We start from the raw sequence: 11784 nt of genomic DNA, 5'->3' as shown, positions 1-11784 counted from the left end.
TGCCTTTTGGTTTCTTCTTCTCTGGGCTTCCTCTATGGTTCTTCATTTTTGGCTTCTTCATTTCATTTCTGCCTTCTCCTTTTCCAGGTGATTATTGGTTCGATTATGTGGATTCTGTTCATCTCATTTACTATTTCTTTTTTCCACAGCATAAAAATGAAAACTTTTTTGGTTTTTCTTATCAAAGTTGTGTTCTTTTCATGTTTCTACCGTTTCTTTTCTTCTTTGTTATTCACATGGTTGATTCTGTTTTTTTTTGTTAATTTTGACAGCATAAAAATGATATCCATCTACATTTCAGTTTCTGTAGCAACCGGTAGTCGAAGTGTAATGGATTTTCGTTCATATTCAAGCACCAAGGTGAGATCTTTTCCTTATTATGTTGGTCTGTCCTCATGGTTTTTTCATGGTTTTTTCCATTTTTCACTTTATTGCTGATTTAATCTTTTCTGCAGTTTTTCCCCTACATTTCAGTTTTTGCAGCAACCTTTAGTGGAAGTGGAATGGATTTTTGTTCATATTCAAGCAGCAAGGTGAGATCATTTCTGTATTTTGTTCGTCTGTCCTCATGGTTTTTTCCATTTTTCACTTTATTGCTGATTTAATCTTTTCTGGAGTTTTTTCATCTACATTTCAGTTTCTGTAGCAACCGGTAGTCGAAGTGTAATGGATTTTCGTTCATATTCAAGCACCAAGGTGAGATCTTTAACTTATTATGTTCGTCTGTCCTCATGGTTTTTTCCATTTTTCACTTTATTGCTGATTTAATCTTTTCTGCAATTTTTCCCCTACATTTCAGTTTCTGCAGCAACCTATAGTGGAAGTGGAATGGATTTTCGTTCATATTCAAGCAGCAAGGTGAGATCTTTTCCTTATTCTGTTCGTCTGTCCTCATGGTTTTTTCCATTTTTCACTTTATTGTTGATTTAATCTTTTCTGGAGTTTCTCCATCTACATTTCAGTTTCTGTAGCAACCGGTAGTCGAAGTTTAATGGATTTTCGTTCATATTCAAGCACCAAGGTGAGATCTTTTCCTTATTCTGTTCGTCTGTCCTCATGGTTTTTTCCATTTTTCACTTTATTGCTGATTTAATCTTTTCTGGACTTTTTTCATCTACATTTCAGTTTCTGTAGCAACCGGTAGTCGAAGTGTAATGGATTTTCGTTCATATTCAAGCACCAAGGTGAGATCTTTTCTTTATTATGTTCGTTTGTCCTCATGGTTTTTTCCATTTTTCACTTTATTGTTGATTTAATCTTTTCTGGAGTTTTTCCCCTACATTTCAGTTTTTGCAGCAACCTGTAGTGGAAGTGGAATGGATTTTCGTTCATATTCAAGCAACAAGGTGAGATCTTTTCCTTATTTTGTTCGTGTGTCCTCATGGTTTTTTGTTGATTAATCGTTAATGGAGTTTTTTGGGGCTACTTAGGGTTTGGACTTCCACTCAAAGAGATATGTTTTTTGTTGTTAAACTTTCTTTGGCAAATTTTGAACACCTTTTTCCCATTTACATTTCAGTTTCTCGAGCAACCTGTAGTGCAACTGTAATGGGATTTTCGTTCATATCCATCATATTTTCAAGCATCAAGGTGAAATCTTTTCGTTACTTTGTTCTCATGGTTGTTTTCATTGTTCATTTTATAACCCTTATTTGATAACTCTTTTAAGTTTAGTTAGTTTATTTGATAACTCTCATACATGTGTTTATTTTCTTTTAGGATAAGGCAACCAAAGCTTCTATTAATTTTGGTTGTGGATGGGGGGAATTTTATTATATATATGCACTCTGTGAAGACCACAAATTGATCTTTGATAGTGGAGTAACCCCAATTCATATGATTGTGTTGTTAGTGTTGTAAAAATTCAAGATTGTATTCTTCTGAATTTAATTTTCCAAGGACAATGTTCTTCTTTTTCTGACTTCTTCTGCTGCTGCACACTTACTTCGAATTCCAAGATGATTATTATTATTATTAATGTTCAAATATTTTATTTTTCAATTTGAAGATCATTAATTACCTTCCTGATTCATATATTTCCAATTCCCAGATTATTATTATTATTAATGTACCGTCCCGTACCCGGGCGTTGACAAGTCAAGGTCAAAGCCAACGTCGGGGTCAAAGTCAACATAAGGCGTCGCCTAGGTGAGGCGACGCCAAGTGCAAGCGTCGCCATGGTGGGGCGTCGCCAAGATAAGACGTCGCCTAGAGCAGGCGTCGCCAAGGTAGGGCGTCGCCAAGGTAAAATGTCACAAAAGCAAGGCAATCACAGTGTTGCTCCCCGATACCCATGGGTAGGAAAGACCATGGAGGGAGTGACGCCGTGGGAAGGCCTCAAACCCCGATAACCCGGGGTAGCAATAAAGAGAAGAGAAAGGTGGCTTCAAGGCCATAGTAATAGCGCCAGTGGAGAGCAATATGACTCGTGAAGTGCCCATGCCGCCCCAGAGACGCCCTTGGGATAGTTACGACTCATGAGAAGGGTCACGCCCGGGGGCAGCCAAGTGCAGGGTGCGAGAGGAAGGTAGATACGCTCTCAAAGTGAGTGACTAGAGGTTTGGGGGCATGAGTTGGCACCCAAAAAGTCACCCCTTGCGCAGATGCACTCCCAGGTAGGAAGACTCACATGAGGAAATACCCCCAAGTGGGGTCATGGTGCTGTGAGGCCCTCCACGTGTAATAGCAGCCAAGTCAGAATAAAAACGTCAATTTTTCAGGTACAAGGTAATTAAAGCTATTTAATAAAGTTTACGTTTCGAGCATTTAAGGTACTATAAATGCTCCAAGCGGTTTAAACGTCTTAAAGGCGCTGAACATTTTATAATTAAATGCGCTTTAAGACGCTTTAAATGCGAGAGTAGTTTAAATAGCGCCTTGAATGTTGGAATCGGGGTTGGAACTTTTGGCAGACTTTCCTAGAACACACTCTAGTTGCTTGCTCGAGTCTTGAGGCTACGCACAAGGGACTAGGGAGAGAGGTTGTTTGCCAGGAGGAGAAAATAGACACTAGACACACTTTCTTTTTCCCACCTTCAGAGTACCATTCACGGTGCTCCGATACGGAGGTGCAGAGTTTTGGTGTTTCTTGCTAGCTGACTTGAGCGTCGGAGTGCAAACGGCCGCTAGGGCGCCCTTTTGTCCTTCTTTGCAGGAATCCACAGGTAACCTGTGGGAAGGAGTCCCTAGCTGACGGGAGAGGTTGCGCACAAAGACGTCCCAGGTCAACCGGCCGGAACATTTGGCGCCCACCGTAGGGCCGATTTAAAACATCAGTCCCATCAAAAGCAACGAAGATCTATCAGAGCCACCATAATGTTGGCAGAAGTTGGAGGAAATAGTGAAGAATGAGGGCCACCACTAGACAAGGTACCGCACGCGCGGCGAGTGAGGAAATGTCCATGTAGCAAGTCATGGAAATGATGCGGGGGCTGCAGGATGAGATGGCGGAGTCGAGGATGGAACAAGAACGCATACAGGCGGATCTTGCAGACTCGCGCGCGAGAAACGAAGAGCTCCATCGTGTGAATGAAGAGTTGCGCCGAGGTTTGAACAATAACCAAGGGCAACGTGAACAAGATGAGACCAAGCGTCTCAGCCCACCAAGGGAGTTTTCCACACCCTTCTCGCAGGAGATCCTGGATGCAGCAATCCCCAACACGTTAGCGGGACCCAAGGTGATTTTCACCGGGATGGAGGACCCCGAGGCACATCTCACTGCATTCCACACACAGATGGTGTTGCTAGGCGGCTCCGATGCCGCGAGATGCAAGCTCTTTGTGAGCACGTTGACGGGGATGGCAATGGATTGGTTCATCAGCCTTCCAAACGGCCATATCACCTGCTTTCGGCAATTGTCGCGGCTGTTTAGGGAGGAATACTTGGCGAACAAGGCTCCACCGCTAGTTTCCTACAACCTATTTGACGTAAAACAGTATCAAGGGGAGACCTTAAAGGAATACATCAACCGTTTCGGGACCCAAGTAGTAAAGGTTGGTAGTTCAAAGGAGCCCATGATCGTGTACGCATTCAGAAAAGGCGTATGCCCCGGCCCTTTTTGCGAATCCATTATTCACAATCGCCCTAGGACCTTCGCTGAAATACGGCGTCGGGCGGTGGAACATATCGCCTCTGAAGGAGAGGTGTGTGAGAAGCGCACTAGCGTCGTACCCTCACGCCCGAGAACGCAGACGCGGGCTCAACCCGTCAGGGTCAACGAGACCACGACGGGGAGAAAGAAGCCAGAGGGGAGACGCCCCTATGAGACCAAAAAACCCCAGCCCCGGGGTCCAGCAGGAGGGGATCGCCCGGCCAGAGAGAGGGCAAGGCCGGCGAGGTACAACTTTGTGGTGGAGTTGAAGGACCTGATCGCCGTGCCCAATATAGTTGAAAGGTTGAGGCGACCGGCGAAGACTGACAAGGTGTTAGGGCCTCCAAAGGACTCTTGGTGCGAGTTCCACGAGGCTTTCGGTCATCATATCGATAACTGCCTTTCGCTGGGTTACCAGCTACATGAGTTGGTGAGAAGCGGATTTCTGAAGGATTATGTCGCAGAGCCCGCCACGACCGCGACCCTGCCAGCGCCAGCAGAGGAGCAAGCGCACGAGATGCCTGTCCTCGGCGAAGTCCATACCATTGTTGGTGGCTTTTCCGGTGGAGGACCCACCACCTCCCAGCGAAAGAAGTACACGAGGGGGGTCAACTCAATTGAAGAAAGAATCTCAAGTGATTCGTGGGAGTCGGACCTCGTGTTCACGAGGGCGGATCTGTGGGATGTTGTGCCGCACGACAACGACCCCGTGGTCATTTCAGTCGTCACGGCGGGCAGAAAGGTGCACAGGGTTCTCGTCGACTAAGGAAGCTCTGCAGATGTCATGTTCTGGTCGACATTCAACAAGTTGCGGTTGTCTCCCGACCTTTTGAGACCCTACACAGGGTGCTTATATGGGTTTGCAGATAACCAGGTGGAAGTCCGAGGCTACTTGGAGTTGAGGACAACGTTCACGGATGGAGAGGCCTCGCGTACCGAAAGCATCCGGTACTTGGTCGTAAACGTCAATTCCGCCTACAACATCTTGTTGGGCAGACCGGCGTTGAATAGGCTGAACGCAGTAGCCTCCACGCGCCATATGAAGATGAAGCTGTTGGATCTCAGTGGCAAGGTGATTGTCATTAAATCAGATCAGGAGGAAGCACGGAAATGTTATGAGAATAGCCTGAAAACGAGGAGAGGCGTGTTTATGGTGTTCGAGCGTCCGCCAAGAGCAGATGCAATGATGGAGATAGAACCCTTGATTAAAGCGACGCCCACGGAGTCAACGCCTGGCCAGGCCACACTCGTTGGGGCGACGCTCGAGGCAGATACGCACATGGAGGAGGGGCCTGACGACACATCGCCCGTAGAAGAGGCGACGCCCAGTAAGGAAAATGCAGGGATCAGCAGGCGGCTAACGTGGTGGAGAGGGAGATGGGCGGCAAAACATTTAAGTTGGGGCATTTGTTGAGCCAAGAAGAGCAAGATGAGGTGGCAGGGGTGATTTCACGCCATTCAGATGCTTTCGCATGGTCTGCCTCGGATATGCCCGGCATCGACCCTGATTTCCTATGCCATCACCTTAGCATGGACGCCACGGTCCGCCCCGTGCGTCAAAGAAGGAGAAAGTTTAATGAAGAGAGGCAGCTTCTGGTAAGGGAAGAGACGCAAAAGCTGCTGAGTGTTGGTCACATCAGGGAGATTCAATACCCTGAATGGCTGGCCAACGCCGTCCTGGTGAAGAAGGCGAATCGGAAGTGGAGGATGTGCGTGGACTTCACCGACTTGAATAAAGCGTGCCCGAAGGACTCGTACCCACTACCCAACATCGACGCGCTTGTGGACAGTGCCTCCGGTTGCAAGATACTTAGCTTTTTGGATGCATTCTCGGGGTACAACCAGATCAAAATGCACCCGAGAGATGAGAGTAAAACTACGTTCATGACGGAGACTAGCAGCTACTGTTACAAGGTGATGCCTTTTGGGCTAAAAAACGTAGGCGCCACCTACCAAAGGCTGATGGACAAGGTCCTAACGCTCCTGTTAGAGAGGAATGTATACGCCTACGTGGATGATATGGTAGTGGCGTCGAAGGATAGGATGCAGCACGTGGCGGACCTAGAGGAGTTGTTTGTCACTATATCCAAGTACCGCCTCAAGCTAAACCCCGAGAAGTGTGTCTTCGGGGTGGAGGCCAGTAAGTTCCTAGGTTTCATTCTCACGGAGAGGGGAATAGAGGTGAACCCCGTTAAATGCGCAGCAATCATCGCCATGCGAAGCCCGACATCAGTGAAGGAAGTGCAGCAGCTGACGGGGCGAATGGCGGCACTATCAAGGTTTGTTTCTGCTGAAGGAGAGAAGGGGCACCCGTATTTCCAGTGCCTTAAAAGAAATAGTCGCTTTGCATGGACTGACGAATGCGAAGCGGCCTTCATCAAGTTGAAAGAGTATTTGGCGACGCCACCGGTCCTTTGCAGACCAGTAGCGGGCGTGCCTCTCCGGTTGTACTTCGCGGTAACAGAGCGAGCAATCAGTTCTGTGCTGGTCCAGGAACAGGATCAAGTTCAAAAGCCCATATATTTCGTCAGCAAGGCTTTACAAGGCCCGGAGATGAGATACCAGGCGCTGGAGAAGGCAGCTTTGGCCGTGGTATTTTCAGCCAGGAGGCTCCGCCATTACTTCCACAGGTTTACAGTGGTGGTGATGACGAACCTCCCTATACAAAAGGTATTGCAGAAACCCGACGTAGCGGGAAGGATGGTGCGCTGGGCGGTGGAGTTGTCAGAGTTTGATATCCAGTATAAGCCCAGAGGATCCATCAAAGGGCAGGTATATGCAGATTTTGTGGCAGAACTCTCGCCCAGGGGCGAACAAGAGGTGGAGGCGGGCTCACAGTGGTTGCTCTCGGTCGACGGCTCTTCCAACCAGCAAGGAAGTGGTGCAGGGATAGTCTTGGAGGGACCCAATGGTGTGTTGATTGAGCAAGTTTTGCGTTTCGCCTTTAAGGGAAGTAATAATCAGGCTGAGTACGAAGCTCTGATTGCAGGGATGCTCCTGGCTAAGGAGATGGGCGCGCAGAACCTCTTGGTGAAAAGCGATTCCCAACTGATCACGGGACAAGTATCGGGCGAGTTCCAAGCAAAAGACCCGTAGATGGCGGCGTATTTGAAATACGTCCAATTTCTGAAGGGAGCGTTTAGTGCTCTTGAGCTAATACATATCCCACGAGAACAAAATGCCAGAGCTGACCTGCTCGCCAAGCTGGCCAGCTCAGGCAAGGGGGGCAAGCAGAGGACAGTAATCCAAAAGACGCTCAAAGCCCCGAGGAAATTCGTAGAGGACAACAGGGTGAATGTCCTCCATGTTAGTACAGCGAGAGGGAGGCCAAGGAGTCATCGTTCTTTGACTCAAGATACGGTGAAGACGCCCCATATTAGCACATACACGGACACGCCTGAACGAGGAAGGCACGCGCAGATATGTGCTTTAGCCGAAGGAGACACCTGGATGACGCCATACAGACGGTATTTGGCGGATGGGGTTCTCCCAGCGGAACCCGAAGAGGGCAAGAAGGTTAAGAGGAATGCCGCAAGATACACCCTGGTGGATGGAGTATTGTTCAGGCACGGGTTCACCCACCCTATCCTAACGTGCGTAAGCGGCGACGAGTGCACCAGAATAATGGCGGAGCTCCACGAAGGCATTTGTGGGAGTCACGTAGGGGGAAGGTCCTTAGCCTCTAAGGTGGTAAAAGAGGATTGCGTGCAGCACGCCCAGCGTTGCAAGCAATGTCAAAAACACGCTGACTGGCACAAGGCGTCGCCAGAAGAGCTGCGATCCATATACAGCCCGTGGCCTTTCCATACGTGGGGGATCGACATCCTAGGTCCATTCCCATTGGCGATAAGGCAGATGAAGTATTTGATTGTTGCCATTGAATACTTCACCAAGTGGATAGAGGCGGAGCCCGTGGCCCAGATTACTGCGCACAAGGTGCAACACTTTGTTTGGAAGAACATTGTGTGCCGCTTTGGCGTACCTCGGCGGCTGGTATCCGACAATGAAACCCAGTTCGCCAGCCAGCAGTTGAGAAACCTGTGTGCGGAGGTAGGCATCAAGCAAGTGTTCGCATCAGTCGAACACCCCCAGACTAACGGGCAGGTAGAGTCAGCGAATAGAGTTTTGCTGAGAAGGCTAAAGAGAAGGCTGGAAAAGGCTAAGGGAGCGTGGGCGGAGGAAGTGCCAAGGATCGTATGGGCATACCACACCACGCCCCAATCTTCCACCATGGAGACGCCTTTCAGCTTAGTATATGGATCGGATGCGATGATCCCGGTTAAGATTCACGAAAGCTCGCCACGCTTCCAAAATTTCGTGGCTGAGGAATCCAACGAAGAAAGGCGGGTGAATCTGGACCTACTGGACGAAGCCAGGGAGGAAGCCAGAATAAAGGCCGAAGCAGTAAAGAGAAGAGTAGAGCGACAATATAGCTCTAAGGTGAAGCCACGGCAGTTTCAGATTGGCGACCTAGTTATGAGGAAGGCTCACCCATACGAGTTGGAACATAAATTGTCTCCCAAGTGGACCGGACCCTTCAGAATCACCGAAGCTAAGGGGAACGGTTCATACAACTTAGAGACTTTGGAGGGGGGTCCCATTCCGCGCAGCTGGAATGTGGCCAATTTGAAGTTTTATTTTAGTTAAACTATGTAAGTAAACAGCCATGTAACAATTTTATTGTAGGGGACACTCTTTTTCCCTCTCGGGGGTTTTTTAACGAGGTCACCCAAATAAAAAGAAAGAGAAGTTCAAGAAAAGCTTTGCCTCAGTTTTTATCTTCTTTCCACTCGAAGTGCAAGGCCAAGGGGTAAAAGGATAAAAGACAAAGATTCGAAATAGGCGACAGGCGTCGCCAAGCATACGCGTCGCCAAGAGCAGGCGTCGCCAAGAAGAAAGGGGTGTCGCCAGATGCAGGCGTCGCCAAGAAACATAACGAAGGAAACGTGCACAGTATGTTAAAAGAAGCGAATGTAGGCAAAGGTGTGAAAAAATGAAGCGGCGTTACAAAAAGCAAAAACATGACACTAGAGTTAATATTACAAATAGAGTTCGAGATAAAGGTCAATAAAACAAATGAGGAGAACAGGTACATGCCCTATGCTCAAACAAAAACTACAAACAGACCACTTTTCAGTGGCCTCCGGAGTCGGGATGGGAGGAGGACGAAGCTCCGCTCTCAGCCCTCAGTGCCCGGGTAAGCTGTGACCTCCGTTGCTGGTTTATCTTCGAACCTGCACCAAGGGAAACAGACATGGTGAAGACACCACAAGACAGAACATGAAAAGATTTAGAAAGGATCAAGAGCGGCAGTTTCTAAGGCAGTCACTCGTACATATATACTTCTCCAAGGTTTCGGCGTTGAACTCCAAACTAATCATAGTGGCGGAGTCAAAACCCCCCGCCTCAGCCAGGATCCGGCAAACCACCTGGTCGTTCGGGGTTAGTTTCTTGAAGGGTTTGGACTTCAGGGCTCTCGTCTCCCTCACCCAGTATAGTGGAAAACCATCTAGGGCGGAAGGCACGAGATCGGAGCAACAGACTTTGAAAAACCTACCCTTCCACCCTGTGAAGGAGTTTTGGAAAGGAGTGAGGAGAACCCTGCCGGGAACGTTACTGAAGGTCACCCAGAGGTTGTTCCTTTGCCTCTTCACCTCAAAGAAGTGAAGAAAGATATCAACCGAGGGCGCACACCCCAGAAAGCCAAAGAGTATGTCAAAAGCCTTGACGAAAGCCCAGCTATTAGGATACAACTGGGCCGGAGCAGCGTTAATTTCCGTCAATAGTTCCCTCTCAAACCTGGAGAAGGGCAGGCGCACGCCGATGCTCTTGAATACCACCTGGTAGAAGTAGAAGAAGGGGACCCCGTCGTTGGCTCGTTCGTCCCCGCACACCGGCTCCCCCAAGGTGCAAGGGAGTACGGCGATGTCGTCATCATGCCTCCTGGCGAAGGCACGATGATCGTAGGAACACGAATCCCCTTTGTGTTCCCTTATGGCCTTGGTAGAAAGCAAGCATGAGCACTCGTCAAGGAGCTCGCGCGAGGCCCATGCATACAGGTCCTTGGGGCTAACCCTAGGGGGAGGAACATGGGAAGACATGTTGCTACAAGAGGTGAGCAAAGAGCTGGGAGTTCAAAGGAGAATGGCGCGTTAGGAATACGGGAGGTAAAGCCCAACTAGAAGGAATGCAGAAGGAACTCTCTGCGTAGCGGTGCAAGGAGGGTGCAAAACACAGGGATGATAAACGCAGGTATAAGATTCTGAAGATCTAAATATTGCAGTTAGAGCGCCAAGCGACGCAAATGGGAGCACCGTGCGATCGAGCCACGTGTCAGACGATGGGAGGATGATCCTAGCGCCACTGGTTAACATTCAGAAAACGTCACGTCGACAGAATGCCCAAGGGTATGATGCGCCGCCGAGAATGGGAGCATCTTGTCAGAAGCTCAGAAAATGTCAGGATCAAGTCAAGTGAGGGAACGTCCCATCAGCCATACGGGAAATGCCACGTGGATGGCGCGGGCGAGACCCCGAGCTCTCCGCTACCCCCAGGCGTTGACCAAAATTGAAGTCAAAGTCGACGCCAAGGTCAAAGTCAGCAGGTTGATCGCACCAGGCATCGCCAAGAAACTGAAGGCGTCGCCAGTAGAAGACGCCGAGGGCGTCGCCGGTATCAGACGCCGAGGGCGTCGCCGTATAAGTTATCAGCGGCGTCGCCTCCCCGATACCCACATGCAGGAAAGACTGCGGAGGGAGACGAAATCGAAGAAGTCAAAACTAGTCACCAGAGGCGTCGCCTCCCTGATACCCACAGGTAGGAAAGACTGTGGAGGGAGACGAGATCGCCAGAGGCCGAGTGAACCACCGGCAGGGTTGCTCCCCGATACCCATGGGAAGGAAAGACCATGGAGGGAACGACCCCATGGGGGGCTTCGAGCCTTCCCTGTGTTGGGCGTTTCTAGACACCCTGAGGACGATACGACGCTGCTGTAGTAGACCTCTCCTCCGGCGTTGGCGCGAAGCACCAAGAATTAAGGGACAGATCGCCTTGATGCTTAAGACACTCCATGGACGATACGGCGCTGATTAGACAGGCCTCTCCATGGGCGTGGGCATTGAAGCGCGACCTTGTCCCAAGTGTTTAAGACACAGAGCAGGTCTCGACCTTCACGTTCGCAGTGATGGCGGAGCGGCCAGCGCCTTCACGAGGCAGAGGCCTCATAGATACGAAGGCTGAGCAGGTTTGAGGTGCACGTTAGAAGTGAGGCACCGGGGGCACAGGATCACCCAACACAACGAAAGAAACGGGTAAAAATACAGGCAAAGCAATTGAAGTACACAAAAATGAAGAACGAAGGTAAAAATATCATGCAAACAGAACTCGATACCTCAGAAGTATAAAATTGTCATACAAAACCCATGGCTCTGACAAAGGTGTAAATAGTTCAAAGGGTTTACAAATTTATCGGAGATTGGCAAGAACAAATATAAAGCGTTAAAAGTAAAGGTGGTTGTTGAGAGTCAGCGTTTCAATCATCCAACTCAAGGGGCACGACGCGCCCATCAACGACATGGTGGGTGGAATCGCAGTTAGAAACGTTGATCCCCGGATTCTCGCAGACGGCCTGGGCCAGAGCCTCCTTGAATCCCTCCTCGAAGGTGTCGACCATGTCATCGATGAGCACCTTCTTG

This window comes from Phaseolus vulgaris, chromosome 1 (assembly GCF_051622355.1).
Source record: "Phaseolus vulgaris cultivar YP4 chromosome 1, ASM5162235v1, whole genome shotgun sequence".
NCBI lineage: Eukaryota > Viridiplantae > Streptophyta > Magnoliopsida > Fabales > Fabaceae > Phaseolus > Phaseolus vulgaris.
This window is presented reverse-complemented; position numbering follows the sequence as displayed.